Here is a 9,005-nt window from a genome sequence, read left to right as displayed (position 1 = left end):
TCCCCCTGGAATTTCCCCATTAACCCCCCCCCCCCTTAGAATTTCTCAATTAATGTTTGCAATTAAAGCCGTCCTAACTAGGCCTTTATTTTTTGGGTAACCTAATTAATTCATAATTCAAATCTATTTGAATTTGAATTTGAATTTGTAGCTTAAAATATAAATTCTATTTTAGGAAAGTTTCAATATTTAAATCCTATTTGAATTTAATTTTAATTGGGTTTAATTAAATCTTTTCAAATTTCTAATTCCAAACCAAGCAACCCATGATTTCCTTTCCCCAATTGAAATCGTCGGCCCTTCTCTCTCTCTCTCTATGCCACCGGCCCCCCATTATTACTCCATTTGATTCCTTCCAAATTGCAAACCTCTCTCTTTGTGAAGAAGTCAAAACCCCACCCTTTCTCTTACCCACCCCTCCCTCTCACCTCTTGCCCTTTCAATTATTATAAAATTTAAGAATTAAATAGGGCAACAAATTATCAAATTTCCTTCGATCGTACCTCTCCAAATCTAAACCAATTCCTTTCCCAAGCTCTCACCTTTGGTTGGCCGCCGCTCACCCTTCTTCTCTTTTTGAATTCTTGAAAGAAACCTCTTTCTATCATGGGGAATCTTTAAGGAGAGCAAAGGACATCATCTACAACACTTCAACCCTATGATATCGATGCATGGCTGATCTGAATCTTGACTCTGATTTCTTCTACAACGAACAAGGTCTCATCAACATCCTCTGATCGCCTTTCTTCGACGTCAACCCGAAAATAGATATTTCCATCAAGGAGTACTTGGATCGTATCATATTTAATTTTCCCGAAGCCATTGAAGAGATGTTTTCAACTATTCAATGGCAACCCACCACCGTCACATGACGAGGGTGAACTTTTTTTCCTATTCAATTTTCTCCTAGTATTTTTCTCTTGTAGGTTGTGATTCAGGCATAAGGAGTTGTGCAAAGCTAACTGCCAGTAATTAGTAAACATAGGATATGAGTTTGATTTTCTATGCTTTCCAATCTCATTGTTAACCTAGGGATGCTATTGAAAATCTACTTAATCTACATATGATAAAACTATAAATGTTTTGGTGATCTTAGCTTTTAGTATGTGATTTGGCCTAAATAGAGTCACCTCCGTTTTTATTTTCTATTATCATTTTGTAGCTAATGTTTTAATTATTATTTCTCTTATCCCAAAACGTGCAAGCTCTTAACACATTCATTTAAATCATACCTAGTCCTGCATCAATTCTTTTTATCATTCTTAATTCTGATTTTATTTTTGCAACCTTAAAGCCTAGAACACATGCTTCGGTACTAATTATCTTCTATTATTGACTAGGCCAATAGTTTAGTAATAGAGTTGGTATGGAAAGAAAATTGATTTGATCTTAGATGACCGTTCAATTAAAAAGTAAAAAAATGAGTAGGAATAAATAAGATAAGAATTAGCATATCTCCAAGGTTGGCTCTTATCTGGTAAGGCCTTTTATATTTTCTTATTTGATTTCTTTCCTCCTCCCTCTTTCTTTTTAGATCTTTCTTTCTCTTTGAATTGCACTGAAAGTTTCATCTTTTTTAGGTTATGTTAGGTTGGGCTAAAGCTAACTTAAGTCAAAAAGCTTCAGATAATCTAAGCAATCAAGCGGGATTAAACCATTTGGTTGATGAAAAAGATAAGCATCTCTAATGTGAGATAAACTTAGAAAATTGTTTGATTGGTTTTATGCTTGACTAGTATTATGAATTTTACAAGGGAAGAAACTTACAATGTATATCTTGTATATTTGAACATATCTAAATGATAAAAGTTTTATTAATTCATAACTGCTTTGATGACTTGTAGGCCTATATATAATGAAAAAAAATGTTATAGAGATGTGAGGAATGGTATTTTACCCCCTAATATCCCTCTTTTTTTAGGCTGGCACAAATCTTACAATGGGCTAGATTTGCAATTGTAATAAATTCAGATAAGAAATACACTTAGAATACAATAACAACATCAAGCCTTTATCCAGTATATGGGGTCAGCTAAATGAATTATTACCTCTATTATGTTCAGTTAAGAGTTGAATTCTCATTTAAATCTCATAAAGAAATGTCATTCTAATATTTTCTAACCAAGCCTTTTTAGGTCTACCTCTACCTTTCTTAACATAGGCCAAATCTAATATATCTACTCTCCTAATCAAGTCATCGGAAGGCCACTATTTTATGTGACCATGCCATCAAAGGTTACTCTCTCTAATCTATTTTTTTTTTTCAATTGGAGCTACTCCAACCATTTCATGTATATGCTCATTTCATATCTTGTCTTTAAAAGTAAAGCTCTCATCCTTATAAGCATCATCATCTCTGCAACGTTTAACTTAATATTATGCTGCTCTTTTAATGGCCAACATTCTGCACTAAATCATATGACAAAAAAAGACACTTGGAATCTTGCTTCTAAATCAAATGACAAATACGTGCAATAATTGACACAATAACATTATGCATTGATCATGAGTATTAATATATTAAATATCCAAAATAAGATTATAAATTGACTTTGAAAGCTCATTAAATCCGGTATCAGGAACAAGTGCATATATTTAAGGCTATGATATCAGTGAAATGTTACTGCTAAAAAAATGGAACTATGACAGTATGTAGCTTGCAGTGGTTTCTAGAATTGTTGGTAAGATCAAATTAATCATAGCATTTTTAACCAGTTCAAATTCACAGCTTTTAAAACTGTTGTATTATATTATAATTGCAGATGTTATATAAACTATGCTATAGCCACCCTATAACAGTGTTGATATATATTTTTTTATTTTATTCAATTTTAATGTTGAACTAGCAAATTTTTTTATAAAAATCATACATGTGTATAATTATAGAATTAAAAAATTGGTCATAGTGCCTAAATAAACATATATTAAATCAACTAAAGTTTGTTCATGTTAAAAAATTTATGCAAGTCTATCAATTTCTTATATTATTAATTTAAATGTAAATTTATTTACACTTGCATTTTTTTCTTACAGCTTGGGAGCAGTTTATCAACTTGATCATGATCATTAAGATTTTAGATTGACATTATAAAGGAGTATATCAAACTACATGATTTTTGAGTAGTTACTTGTGATGAAAGGATTATTAGATTTACGATTAAAGATAACTTCCTATGCTTTTTATTATCATGATTTTCGTCACATGATTTTGTTGGGAATGAGCTTATCATCTAACAATGTATTTTTTCATGACTTTGACGATGTAGTAGAATTATTCCACTTTCATTGTCTTTCAATATGAAACTTGCTTCTTATATTAGTGAATTAGCATTAAATCATGCTTGAATTCAAGGCTTCTCAATGTTTATGGATCTCGATATGCTTTTCCCTAATTATTTTCTCACAACTAAATGCCTTGTTGCATGGTTGTCGAGATACTTGTAATGGTCTATATAAAAGTAAGCATTATCGTTTAAGGGTTGGATTGTGGTTTGAGAATGTTAATTATTTTTGTGTTTTTTTTCTCAAAAATGAAAAGCTAGAGACCATCATATAAGGAATATTGATCTTTTTGTTGTATTATGATTATAAGTGGGAATACAAATACTTTAAGTGATTGTTAATTTGTATGTTGCATGTTATTAGATTGTCAAAGCATTCTTGATATTGTGTGTGGTAGTTTTTAAATATTATTGCCGACCCAAAAATTTGTGCCCCAACCTCTCCATACTCAATTTTATCAAAAGATAAAGTTTTAACAAGATTGATCTTCCATGATAAATTTTTAGAAGGCATATCATATTTTATATAAGATTAGTACCTATAGATTTCATTCTCATTTCAGGAGGATATTATGATATGAGGTATAGTTTCTAATAGGTGCAAAGTCTTTATACTTAATTACCTTCCTTGATATCGAGAGAGAACTTTCAATTAAGGCTAGTTATTATATAGGCAGTAGGTACCTATCATATAGAGCAAAACTTAAAGTTTTGGAAACTAGAGTTTTAGGATGGTTAGGGTTTTGAAATTTATCACCGTACACTTAAATTTGGTGATAAGGGAATGATGATGCGTATGATAAAGTTCTCATTAATTCCATCATCTCGAGTTCTCGTCTACTTAGTTAGACAAGATAGCGACCCAACTGAACCGAATGATCCTTACTGGTAGCCGAAGGTTGTTTCGTCCAATGGTGCCTTATAAACTTAAGGTGGGTGTTTGTCGTAAGGGGATACATTTAAGTCAACCTTACGTGATAAAAAGAAGCACTATGAGTCAGTCTTGTAGATTTGGTGCAAATGTATCATATAGCTAGTTGCCTCCACCTACTTCAAGTTTGGTTATAAAAGAACTTCAACATTAGTAGATTGATAATCTTTGGTCATTTTTACTTTGGTGCTTAAGTTATATCTACTACAAAAAAATATTATCAAATTTTCAATGTTCTTTAATTAGAATATGTCTGATTTAATGTGATAAAATTGAGTAAAATATAGAGTTATAAATTCTATTTTACTTTTATGAAAATTTTATATTAATGCCTACAACAATAATAATAGCATCAAGCCTTTATAAGCTATCAATATCTATATGTTACCAGAAGTGAGCTAATCATCCAACTGATCAATATTTATATGTTATCAAAACCATTCTCCATCTTTATTATGTTGGAAAATAATAAACTTCAAATTAAATATATAATAGGTCATTAGAAGATGCAACAAAATCTATTATCATCAAAACAAACACACATATTAATGCAATAGTTGATTCATGAAAAAATCATGCAAGAAAACAATGTATAACAAAACCGATGGTATCCATTTAGCACGCATTATTCTTAAATTTATAAAATCAATACACTGATCATTTAAAATGATCTTTATGTGCTCACAACTATGTTGATTGTTATGCATTCAAGTAAAATGCTTAGGAGTATTAACACCTTGATTCTTTTAAACCTCAAATTAAAGTGGAGATCAATTTATGAATCTATATTGGTAATGAAAATTTATCAAATTACAAGAAAATTTAAAATTGAAATTTTTTGAATCTAGATGTATTTTAGTATGTATAAATTTCAATTTAACAAAATTAATACATGAAAATTCCTAAAGTGAATAAATTCTGATCATATGTCAAATGTAAAACTATTTTGTATAACATTTTGTCATATTAAAATGATATTCAAGCAACTAAATTTAGTTAAAATATAGGAGTATACCTTTATGAAGGTAGTAGGATGATGCATATTTTGGAATATGTTCATCATTTATTACAAATGTAATTCCTGATGAAAAGCATACGTTGAAAGCTCCCAACCAAGCTATTTTCAGCATCATAAACATTCTTGTTAAACCAAATTAAAAAAAAAAATGAAAAGCCGGCCTCTACCCTTTTAGTTTCATGTGCTGGTATATGAAGAAGGTATGAAGAAAATAAGCTAATTTTTTTTAGCGGTAAATTTTGGGCAAAGCCTATTCATTTACTATGAAAAATATTTATAAGAGAAACAAAATACAACTAAGTATATAATGAAAGTAAGCACTAGAGCTACAACAAAAATGAACAAGGCATAACCCCAAAAAGATGAAAAGTTACATAAAGAATATGAGAAAAACACAAAGCATAGACTCAAACGGCCAAAACTGTCTAATGCTTAATCATTTTGAGTGTCAAAACCAAGAGCCCTGATTGCCAAAAAGGCCATCCACGGGCTCCGACAATGGTGGAAAGGACAAATCCCAATCATCATTGCCCAACGTGGCAAAAATCACAAAAATGAAGCACCCAACATCTTCTTTTCACAGTAGTGCCCCTTTTGAAGTTATTTGTAATAGTGGATATGCAATTGATGTTTTGCCAAAATATTAGTTCATTTCTTTCCCTCTGAATGATATAAATAATTACATTTAGATAAAAGAGATCCGAGTTTTCAATATAGAGAAGCATGTTGCATATCTTCAACAAATTCAAAAATTTGGAGCATACTTGGACTTTGGAGAAAAGAGAAAGCAACAAGAAGGATATTGCAAAGGATATCATAAGTGAAATCACATTAAAAAAAATGTTAAGTGTTATCCTGGCTCAAAGAGAAAAAAGAGCACTTCCACCTACCACATCCTAAGAAAACATCTTTTGTGCCACGTAAATTTCCACCAAGAGACTGTAACATTATTAGCACAGTAGGCTTGCACGAAGAAATTCAGGTTGGGATTCAGAGACCCACACCACAATATGTATCAGCTTCCATGTTATTTCTAAACTGCACCATAGGTATAGTATAAAAAATCACAATAGAGAGGATCCTCTGATTACACCCCGAACCACTAATAATGAAAGAGAAGGGAGTAAGACTACTGAAACCAAATAAAAGGATGCACCCAAATAAGATTTCAAAAAAACTTTTCCCTTCACACAAAAAGTTCCAAATAAAAGAAAACTTCATCTTTAACAAGAAACTTAATATAAGGATTAATGTATCCTGCAATAATTTTAAAACATCCCAAAATTTAGAGCCTTTAACCATAGAGTGCTTTGCATTCCACCAACAAGAAAGGAGACTTTTACCATCCCAACGTCTCCAAAGAAGAGAAAACTTATCATCAAAAATAAAGGCAACAAAAGGAGGAAGGCTAAGGCCTCCACCTTCTCTGGGTTTTCATTATTGGATAAAGAAACTAGCTGCATTTGATAGTGAAATGTCACCATAGTACAAGAATCTAAATCCAACTTGGTTTAACAATTTATGACAACTTTTTGGTAATATAGCACCTCTGATCCACTATTGCAGATAATGAATTTAAGATACTATTATCTCATAGCAAAAGAGAGAGACTTTGCTTTCCATCCATCAAGAAGAGTGAAGGCTTTGTTCAAAAGGGGAGAGAAATATTGAGTAAGGAGACTTTTAAAGGACATGGGTATACCAAAGTATGTAATTTTTCTATTAGCACTTGGGATATTTAACACTTGGTTGAGATGTATTTGATTGTTAGTGTTTTTAAGTAAATAATGAAAGTCTTAGAAGTGTTTTTTCAAACCTAGAAAGATGTTTAAAGTGATTAAGTATGTCTTTTAAAGATTGTAAGTTTTAGTTACTAGCCCTTCCAAAGACAAGAAGGTCGTCAAAATAAATGAGGTAGGCAATATGAAAGCTAATATGAGCAGTAAAGATGTTATGAGAATTAAATTCCCTGTTAAAGAGATTAGAAAGATCTTTCATTCCAATACAACGTATGGAGGAAAACTTTGACTTAATCAAAAAGAAGAAGAGAAGAAGCCTTCTGAATTCCAATTGATACATATTGAATAATACACATTCTCAATACAAGCTTTAATCCAACTAATGAACATTGGTGGGAACCCATTTTGCTGCATTATGATAAGAACAAATTCTCTAGAGACAACATCAAAAACTTTAAAGATGTCAGGTTTGGCATAAAGGAAGCCATTTTTCTTTGGTTTTTTTAAGACATCAAGAATTTTCATAGCCAATTTATCATTGTGTGGTTCTTTTGTCAATGAAACATGCTTGACTAGGATGAATGATATAACGCTTGAGGGAGTTTAAGCTTGCCTATTTTTTAAATAATTTTAGAGGTGTTGCATGGGGAAATGAGCCTATAATTTAAAAATTATTTGCATTTTGAGTTTTTGGTATAAGAAAAATCCCATTGGCATAGCTTTTTAAGCAAGTAACTTTTGAGGAAGAATTATCTGATAGTTTTGCAAATATGACTCCCAACGACCTCCTAATAAGAAGTATAAAATTAAAGGTTTAACCATATGCACCACAAGAAACTGATATAGAGAAAGAGAAAATCATAGTTTTAGTTTCCTCATTCTGTAATTGGGATAATTAAAGCAAAAATGAGGTGTTTTGGAACCTTCCCACAAACCTGAGGAGTGACATCACCATCATTCTTGAAAATTAAAAAGACCCTTATAGTATTGAATAGCTGCCTCGACAATACTAGTAAGATCAATAAATGTCCCTAGAAATCATTCTATAGTGCAATTGTGCATTTTTCTAACATTTATTTTCCTAGAAAGAATCTTAAGGTCTTCCTTCCCATTCTAAAGCCACTTAGCCCTACCTCTTTGAATTTCCCAAGAAGCACAAGCATTATAAGCAAGTGGTACCTTTAATAAGAATTGTGTACAAGTCAAGTGGAAAGTCCTGGAAAAACTTTTTATTTTTCTTTATGACAACAAAAAAGGTGTATACTTTCTTCACTAGAAAATGCTACATTGGTAGAATGAAAAAGATTAAAGGAATAAATGGCTTTATAGATCACATCACACTTCTACACTTAAAAAGCTCCTCTATCAATTAAAAGTAGGATAGATAAAAAACATGATTCTTGCAGCGAAGAAATAAAATTTTGAAGTCATTCTTAATCCTTGTAACAACCATATGGACAAGCCCATGATCACCGTAAAAGCTAAGAATTTCGACGAGCTAAAATTTCTTGCTGCAACACAGACTTATCGAAGGCCGATTGTGGCTTGGAGGTTTCTTTTGGGGAGAATCTCTTATGGATCGAGGCAAGGGGTAGGTGTCAGATAGGACTGCCAGCCGCAGCGAATAAGGATGACTTCTAGAGTCATTGAAGTTCAAGAGGTCTGACTTTTGTCCGTACGCCGATGGCTAAAGAGGATTAAGAAAGACCTCCATAATGTTCATATAGCCCACTAAGCTTTACGTGGGCAAATAAAAAATAAAAAAGGAGCATATGGATAATTAAAATTAATAGTTGGAGCATATGGGGAGAAAATTTAAAACAAATTTATACACCAAATGGTTCGCCATAGCGAAGTTTTAAAATATTAAATAGTTTGACATATTCTACACAAAATTGAAGAAATTTTCAAATTGTTTGGAGAATTTTTATGTCTACATTTAATAGTTTGGAATTTTTTCCTCTCCCCTACTGATTCCCGAATAATACTCGTTGATGGTTGAATAAATGTTAATTGACATTGCCAAGTCAAATCAA

This window comes from Dendrobium catenatum, unplaced genomic scaffold (assembly GCF_001605985.2).
Source record: "Dendrobium catenatum unplaced genomic scaffold, ASM160598v2 fragScaff_scaffold_323, whole genome shotgun sequence".
NCBI lineage: Eukaryota > Viridiplantae > Streptophyta > Magnoliopsida > Asparagales > Orchidaceae > Dendrobium > Dendrobium catenatum.
The sequence above is the reverse complement of the archived record's forward strand: the minus strand, read 5'-3'. Positions refer to the sequence as shown.